General features: G+C 41.2%; 1 pseudogene; it reads right to left on the minus strand.

Annotated features, from left to right (window-relative positions):
- Nucleotides 1-6,623: 6,623 nt before the first annotated feature.
- On the minus strand, nucleotides 6,624-7,364 carry LOC109559995 (F-box only protein 27 pseudogene; annotated as a pseudogene).
- Nucleotides 7,365-8,436: the final 1,072 nt, after the last annotated feature.

The following is an 8,436-nucleotide window of genomic DNA, read 5'->3' on the forward strand; positions in this document are numbered from 1 at the left end:
AAGCTCACAGGCGAATTGGCTAGATGATGTCATTAATACACGTTGAATAAAATTGGATAAGAAAATTAAAAGAGAAAACTTCAGGGTCTATATTTTCAGAGAAAATGTTAGAATATTTTCTAAGGATTTGTAGCAGGCACGTTAAAACTAATTATGTAAAGAGAGGCAAATCCTACTAATGGGAGAAGTTCCCAGTCGTTTAGACATGACAGAGAAGTAACTTTGCAAGTATCAGTGGCCAAAAAGTTACCTGAAAAGCTTGTAGTAATGCAGATTTTCAAATCCTGACCCTAGAAATTCTATTTCAGAAGACCTAGAGTGGAGTTTGAGAATTTCCACTCTATTTAATATGCATTGGAATTGACCTTGGGTCAGATACTCCAGTGTAACCACTTCGAGGAATGTTATTTCTACAGGAGGGAACAGTGTGGTTTAATGGAGAAACAGCACAATGATTTTGAAAAAAAATTAGTTGCAACAAGTTCTAAGGTTTATCAAGTCTTCTTTCTCGGTAGATTTTCTTAGGAGGTATTATTTCCCTTCACAACAAGAAAGATGAATGAATGATGTCTAGAAATGTTCTGGGAACCTAGCAATCTTTTCAAAATAATAAAATAGTTATATTCACAAAGATAGTTACATATGATATATGTATACTGTGGTTAAAATTAATAAATTATATAATTTATGAGAATATTTATGTAAATTATTTCATTATGTTGGATTGTATAAATTAAATTGATTAAATGACTATCAAGATAATTATATTAGCATATGTTTTATATATAGTATATAAATATAGTGTTAATTGAAACAGAAATCAAAATTAATGTACATGATGATAATAACTATATAAATTATTCATGTACATGACAATATTCACAGGGAAACTTTGGAAGAATTAAATATTTATGTTCGGAGTAGGAAAAATTATACTTTTTATATACTTTCATTTTGGGAGAAGGCAATGGCACCCCACTCCAGTGGGGTTTTCTTGCCTGGAAAATCCCATGGATGGAGGAGCCTGGTGGGCTGCTGTCCATGGGATTGCTAAGAGTCGGACACGACTGAGCAACTTCACTTTCACTTTTCACTTTCATGCGTTGGAGAAGGAAATGGCAACCCACTCCAGTGTTCTTTCCTTGAGAATCCCAGGGACAGAGGAGCCTAGTGGGCTGCCGTCTATGGGGTTGCACAGAGTTGGACACGACTGAAGCGACTTAGCAGCAGCAGCAGCATAGTTGGTTTATTATATTTCAAAACTGTTTGAAAGTTAGTACTAAAATTATTTTAATTAGTTACCTTAAAATTATAACTTGCTTTCTGGAGAGATATGATAGGTTAGTACTTTGGCCAAGCTTATATTGATACACATATAATACTTGTTTGTCATTGGTTGCTGAATCATGTCTGACTCTGTGACACTATGGACTGTACCCCTCTGTCCATGAAATTCTCCAGGCAAGAATACTGAAGTGGGCTGCCATTTCCTTCTCCCATAATACTTGGGGAAAATATTATTACTACTTCTTCAAAGAGATTTTATTTTAATGGGAAAAGTCCATGGGAACAAAAATTTCTTATACTAAATTCTGGCTGCCTATAAATCTAAATTGAAAAAGAGCTTCAGTGAAACCTCAATGATTAACTTCCATAGTTTCAGGAGAATTGATTTTAATTATGTGTTGAAAAAAATAGGGGCCAAATACAAAAGCATTTGCACTTGCTATAGAAAGGCAAGGGCTGTTGACTGTTTGGAAAGGGATATCATGCTCTATGGAAATCATTTTGAGGTGACATTCTGTGTCTCACAGTGCTTACATTTTAGGTAGGGAAAGAGGTCCAAGATCTTAAAGCACATTTAGTTCTATCACTAAAAATGATCTTTGAATTAACATATCACATTCAAAACATGAGATGCTGTACAGAGGGCTAAATGACAGTCTTGAAACAGAAAGGCAATTCTCATCATAAAATCAAATATTTTTTTCTCTTATTTTATTTTCCAGTGATCTCTCCCATTATCTTACACCAAAACAACAGACTGGTTCCGAATAGGAAAAGGAGTACGTCAAGGCTGTATATTGTCACCCTGCTTATTTAACTTAGATGCAGAGTACATCATGAGAAACGCTGGGCTGGAAGAAGCACAAGCTGGAATCAAGATTTCTGGGAGCAATATCAATAACCTCAGATATGCAGATGACACCACCCTTATGGCAGAAAGTGAAGAGGAACTGAAAAGCCTCTTAATGAAAGTGAAAGAGGAGAGTGAAAAAGTTGGCTTAAAGCTCAACATTCAGAAAATGAAGATCATGGCATCCGGTCCCATCACTTCATGGCAAATAGATGGAAAACAGTGGAAACAGTATCAAACTTTATTTTTCTGGGCTCCAAAATCACTGCAGATGGTGACTGCAGCCATGAAATTAAAAGACGCTTACTCCTTGGAAGGAAAGTTATGACCAACCTAGATAGCATATTCAAAAGCAGAGACATTACTTTGCCAACAAAGGTCTGTCTAGTCAAGGCTCTGGTTTTTCCTGTGGTCATGTATGGATGTGAGAGTTGGACTGAAGAAGGCTGAGCGCCGAAGAATTGATGCTTTTGAACTGTGGTGTTGGAGAAGACTCTTGAGAGTCCCTTGGACTGCAAGGAGATTCAACCAGTCCATTCTGAAGGAGATCAGCCCTGGGATTTCTTTGGAAGGAATGATGCTAAAGCTGAAACTCCAATACTTTGGCCACCTCATGCGAAGAGTTGACTCATTGGAAAAGACTCTGATGCTGGGAGGGATTGGGGGCAGGAGAAGAAGGGGATGACAGAGGATGAGATGGCTGGATGGCATCACTGACTCGATGGACGTGAGTCTGAGTGAATTCCAGGAGTTGGTGATGGACAGGGAGGCCTGGCGTGCTGCGATTCATGGGGTCGCAAAGAGTCGGACACGACTGAGCCACTGAACTGAACCGAAATCTTAAAATTTCCTTTTTCAAGTTTATTCTTTGCACTGCTGTTAAAATGTTACTTCTCTATAGTGTAAGAGTTAAGGAATGGAAAGATTTTATTTCTGTTGTATTATCACATGTATTTAACATAAAAAGTATTTTATATTTTAAACTTGCATTACAAAAATGATTCTGTCCCTGGGATTCTCCAGGCAAGAACACTGGAGTGGGTTGCCATTTCCTTCTCCAACGCCTGAAAGTGAAAAGTGAAAGGAAAGTCACTCAGTCGTGTCCGACTCTTAGCGACCCCATGGACTGCAGCCCGCCAGGCTCCTTCATACATGGGATTTTCCAGGCAAGAGTACTGGAGTGGGGTGCCATTGCCTTCTCTGGATTTATCTAGTACTAACCATCAAATATGGTTCCTTGAGAATGACGTTGTATCTATTACCTTAAACATATTCTGATAGAAGTCAATAGAATATATTCCTAAAGTATAGTTTTGGGTATTGTATTGTGACATCAAATAAACAGTAGGATTCTAATGTATACTAGATTTGACTTTTATGATGAAAAACACTCATCTCTTTTCTGAACTCATATAACTTTCTCAGCAATACTTAGCGATATGATACTTAGGTGATTTTAAGAACTCCTTTGCTATTTGTGTTATGTTTTAATATTGGTATCTTTTCCAGATTACATAAGGAAATCATAATTTATACATGTGTAACTCCAGGAGATGGTGATGGACAGGGAGGCCTGGTGTGCTGCGATTCATGGGGTTGTAAAGAGTCGGACATGACTGAACGATTGAACTGAACTGAACTGCACATAAAAATAATTTGTTATATGAACTTAAGACTAAACTTGTTTAACTGTCAATAACAAATTTATACAGGCATGCAACATCTGTCCTTTATCAAACATTTGACACTTGACACTTCTTTGGCTTACGTTTTCCAAATTGTCTGTTCCAAGAGGAATGATGATTTAGAAACCTGTGTTTTTTCCCTTGTTTAATTTCCAGTGACTCAAGTCTATACATTTTAGATTTCAGAGTAATTTTAATAATCTAAAATCAGGAATATTTATATTTTTTTCTTTACAGTTTTATTTTGAGATTGTTACGATAAATTGCTTTCCTAGGTAAGCAGTTTTAGGCATGAGCAAGGCTTCCTTCTGGTAACTCCAGGGGGGGAAAAATAGAATTTGCTTTTTGTTTACTTTAAATGATTTCATAAATATTGATTCTATTTCTAAAATACATGTGGAGTTTCAATATTGTTGTTGTTTAGTCACTAAGTTGTCTGACTCTTTGTAACCCCATGAGCCGCCAGGCTCCTTTGTCCATGGGATTTCCCAGGCAAGAATCCTGGAGTGGATTACCATTTTCTTCTCCAGGGGATCTTCCTGACCCAGAGTTTGAACTCACATCTCCTGCAATGGCAGGCAGATTCTTTACCACTGAGCCATCAAGGAAGCAACAGAGTTACATTAATAACAATAAACCCTATTTTTAGTGCTAAGATCCCCTGGAGAAGGAAATGGCAACCCACTGCAGTACTCTTGCCTGGAGAATCCCATGGATGGGGAAGCCTGGTGGGCTATAGTCCATGAGGTCACAAAGAATCAGACAGGACTGAACAACTTCACTTTCACTTTCTCTCCACCAAAATGTTCTGAAAATCTAAGTAGGCCTTTGTAAAATATCTCTATTCAGTTTTTGGCAATCCCAAGAGGGTATCTCATATTTGTTACCAGTAACTTCTCTACTAAATTATGTTATGTGCAAAAACTGATCTCTTGCTCTGGCTGTTGTTAGGACATACTTTCTGTACATTCATCTAGTGAGTGGGAGACAATGAGGCCAACTACTAATCTACTGTTTTTAGCCAAGAGTGAAGAACCACCCTACCAGCCATTTCTTTTTTTTTTACCTAAATGTGGTTATTTATGGAAAGGGAAATTGCATTGGAGAATACTTATTTGTGTATAACACTGTATTTCTACACATAAGCATGTAGAAAATGAGAAATTTAGATAAGCAAAATCAATAACTACAAAAATCACAACTATGCACCTATCACCATTGCAATAACCCTGCAATGCTTTAGTTCTTCTGTATATATCCAGAAGGCAATCAAGAATACAAGGATATATACATATTCTATTTTAATGTGGCGTATATACAAATACCTGTATATAAATGCATATATGCACAGTGTAGACAGAAGTATTTATTGTTGTTCAGTCCCTAAGTCATGTCCAACTTTTTGTGACCCAGTGGACCGCAGCATGCCAGACCGCAGTATATATACATCAAAATTAAATCATATGGTTCTTTTTTCAGGCAATGGTGTCCACCTTTCCCTTCCTGTAAATGCTTGTTTCATATTCCTTCTATCCCAAGTCCTCTAACTGACCTAAAAATATCCTCCAGAGCTTCACTGTCCAAACCAGTATATCTACTCCAGAACCACACACTACACGACTCTCAGGTCAGTTTCAACCTGTCACACTTCCCTTTGGATGAAAGTGATGAAACACCCTCCCCCTTGGGGTGTGTCCCATCATCTACTTCAGGTGGGGGGACACTTCCGGTGGACACATCAAAGGCAGCAGAGGCTTCATCTGCTTTCCATCCGGAGACCTGGAGCTCCTCAGGGATCCTGCAGCAGGGAGGGGGCAGCCATGGCCCCTGGACTGCGTGGGGGCAGCCGGATCCTGCCGTTGCAAGGTTCTCTCTCACCCTCATGACCAGAATGTCACAAATGTGGTGTCACTGTGACACGGTGCCCATGTCCACCACCTGCCTAAACTTCTAACCTTGACTGATCATCTCTAATCCCATGAGTTCCTTAGAGCTTGGGAAATCAGGTTCTGATTCTTCATTCTCTTGGCTGGAGAATGCCTTCTACAGTTGTTTTCTTCTATACAGTTTTCTCTCAACTGAAACAATGCCTTACTCTGAACTGAGTAGTCATCAAGCTGTTAACATTGTATTTCTATTTGGCTTTGGCAAGATTTTATTACCTATGATCGACAGATATATTCCTGATTTACTCTCTCCATATTTAAAAAGAATTTCAAAGTAACAAAATAATTTTATACACTATACAACTCAGAGCAGTTGTATATAGGGGACCACTTCATTGCTCACAGGGTGGGCAGAACCCTCTGCCTCCAAACATTTTTTGAGCTTTACTTTCAGCTCTTGAGTCTTGGTCCCAGGTTTGAAATCACAGTTTAGAGTCTGGAATTACTCAGCCACGGGGATTGAGCTTCTAGTTCAGGGGTGAGGAGAGAGCTTCTGGAAGTGACCAATGAAGCCTCTGCAGCAGGAACAGAAGGGCAGAGGGTACGGGGGCAGAACCAGAGGGGCCTGGCATGGGGGGGAGGGTGAGGAGCCCTCTCACCATCTCCCTGTGTTCACCCGTGTGTCTCCACTCTGTAGAACAGGGGCTGCGTTAAAGCCGCAACAGCCAGTAGACCTGATGCAAAAATCTTCTTCTTATAGCTTCTCGTAGAATTGAAAGACAGGGCCCAGTAGAACCCTTGATTGGACCCAGGAGATCCCAGGATGGCAGGAACTACAAGCCCTTGATTATTGAGGTGGCCCAGCCAATGGTGCTGGAAGGCACGGTCATGTTGTTTAACAAGGACAGTCCTCTACTAGGGTTGACAGAGCCGTACAATCACACTGGCCTTGGGCACGATGATTCCGTAGTCCTCAGGCAGGAACCCCATGTCCCAAATCCAGTGTTCCAGAGACACAAAGCAGACTCCCTTCTTGAGGTTGGAGAACACGTGGTTGGTCTTAAAAGGGATACTGGTTGTACCTTGATGGATTGGCCTAGGAGAGAAATGATGTAGCTTGGCCTGCTTGGCATTTAGAAGTTGGACAATTAGCTCATACAGACAGACCGAGGCTTCTTGGTTTGCCCACCAGGCAGAGACACAAATCTCAATCTTTCCACTATATAGGAGTTCCGGCCACAGACCCTCCTTTTCCAGGTCTAACACTTGCTTCTTGTAGCACCACCTGTAGAAAGGCTGGAAAGGGTCCTCAGGAACTAGCCTGTGGTCTTCCTCCCAGCTTTCCTCCTCTCTCCAGCTCATACAGTTGATTGTCCTCCAAGGCAGGAAGGCGTCTATGCCATGGGGGTTCGGGTAGAGATTGCGTCCTAAGGGTCTGCGCTCGCAGAAGCAGCCTAGGAGGCAGGGCCTGGAGTTGTCGTCGTTGTCTAGGGGCAGGCAGGTTTGGAAGACGGGCCACAGCTTAACGTGGCTGTAGGGTAAGATGCTCAGCCACATGGCCCGGGTGTCCACCAGGTAGCGCCAGTACCAGCACACATGGCGGCATTGCCCGAGCAGCATGCTTGTGGGCAGGTAGCTCAGCACTTCCAGGAGCATCTCGATGGGCAGTTGGCTTAAGCCAGGCGCCTCCTTGGGTTCGGGGTCAGAAGCAGGAACACAGGCGGGCAGGCCCTGGGAGGCTGAGGCCCCCGTGGTCTCCTCGCCAGGCCCTGCGGCTGTGGCTGCCCGAATCTCAGCCAGTGCTCCTCACCAGTGGGCCTTCACCTTGCCTCACCTGTTCCCACCGCCACTTCAGCCCTTTTTATTCGCCCCCTACCAGCCATTTCTTAATGACAATGAGCTCAGTCTTTTCTTTGTTTAAATATGTTCATTACACTCTTAATATATGTGAGAAGCTATACCAGACACTGGACATACAAAGATGAATATGCCCTGGCTCCTGTCCTGAATAAGCCCATAGTCAAGACTGGAAGATAATACAGTATGAAAAAAGCTATGCTAAGTAAGCACAGAAGGCTACAGATGCATAGGAGAATCCAACCATTTCTAAAAGTTCAGAAAGCTACAGGCAAAAATGATGTCTAGGCGGAAATGTGGTGTATAGAGGGAGCGCATAATAGTAACAGTTATTAATCTTTGTCATATTTTTACTAACTTGTAACGCAATACTTTCGGAGAAGGCAATGGCACCCTACTCCAGTACTTTTGCCTGGAAAATCCCATGGATGGAGAAGCCTGGAAGGCTGCAGTCCATGGGGTCGCTAAGAATCCACACGACCGAGCGACTTCACTTTCACTTTTCACTTTCATGCATTGGAGAAGGAAATGGCAACCCACTCCAGTGTTCTTGCCTGGAGAATCCCAGGGACGGGGGAGTCTGGTGGGCTGCCGTCTATGGGGTTGCACAGAGTCGGACATGACTGAAGTGACTTAGCAACAGCAAACGCAATACATTAGATTTAAATAAAGCAATACATGTAGAAACTTAGAACAAGTATGACTGTCACATAGTAAGTTCCAAAAATGTTAAGATACCATTGTCATACATCACTCAGTATAGAAATTGTTAATGCCTCATTTATCATTTATTATTAATATGATCTTATTAATATACTATGACTGTATTATTTAATAAAATGTTATGACTACTACGCTCTCTATTTTACCA

Source organism: Bos indicus, chromosome 6 (genome assembly GCF_029378745.1).
Source record: "Bos indicus isolate NIAB-ARS_2022 breed Sahiwal x Tharparkar chromosome 6, NIAB-ARS_B.indTharparkar_mat_pri_1.0, whole genome shotgun sequence".
Classification (NCBI taxonomy): Eukaryota; Metazoa; Chordata; class Mammalia; order Artiodactyla; family Bovidae; genus Bos; species Bos indicus.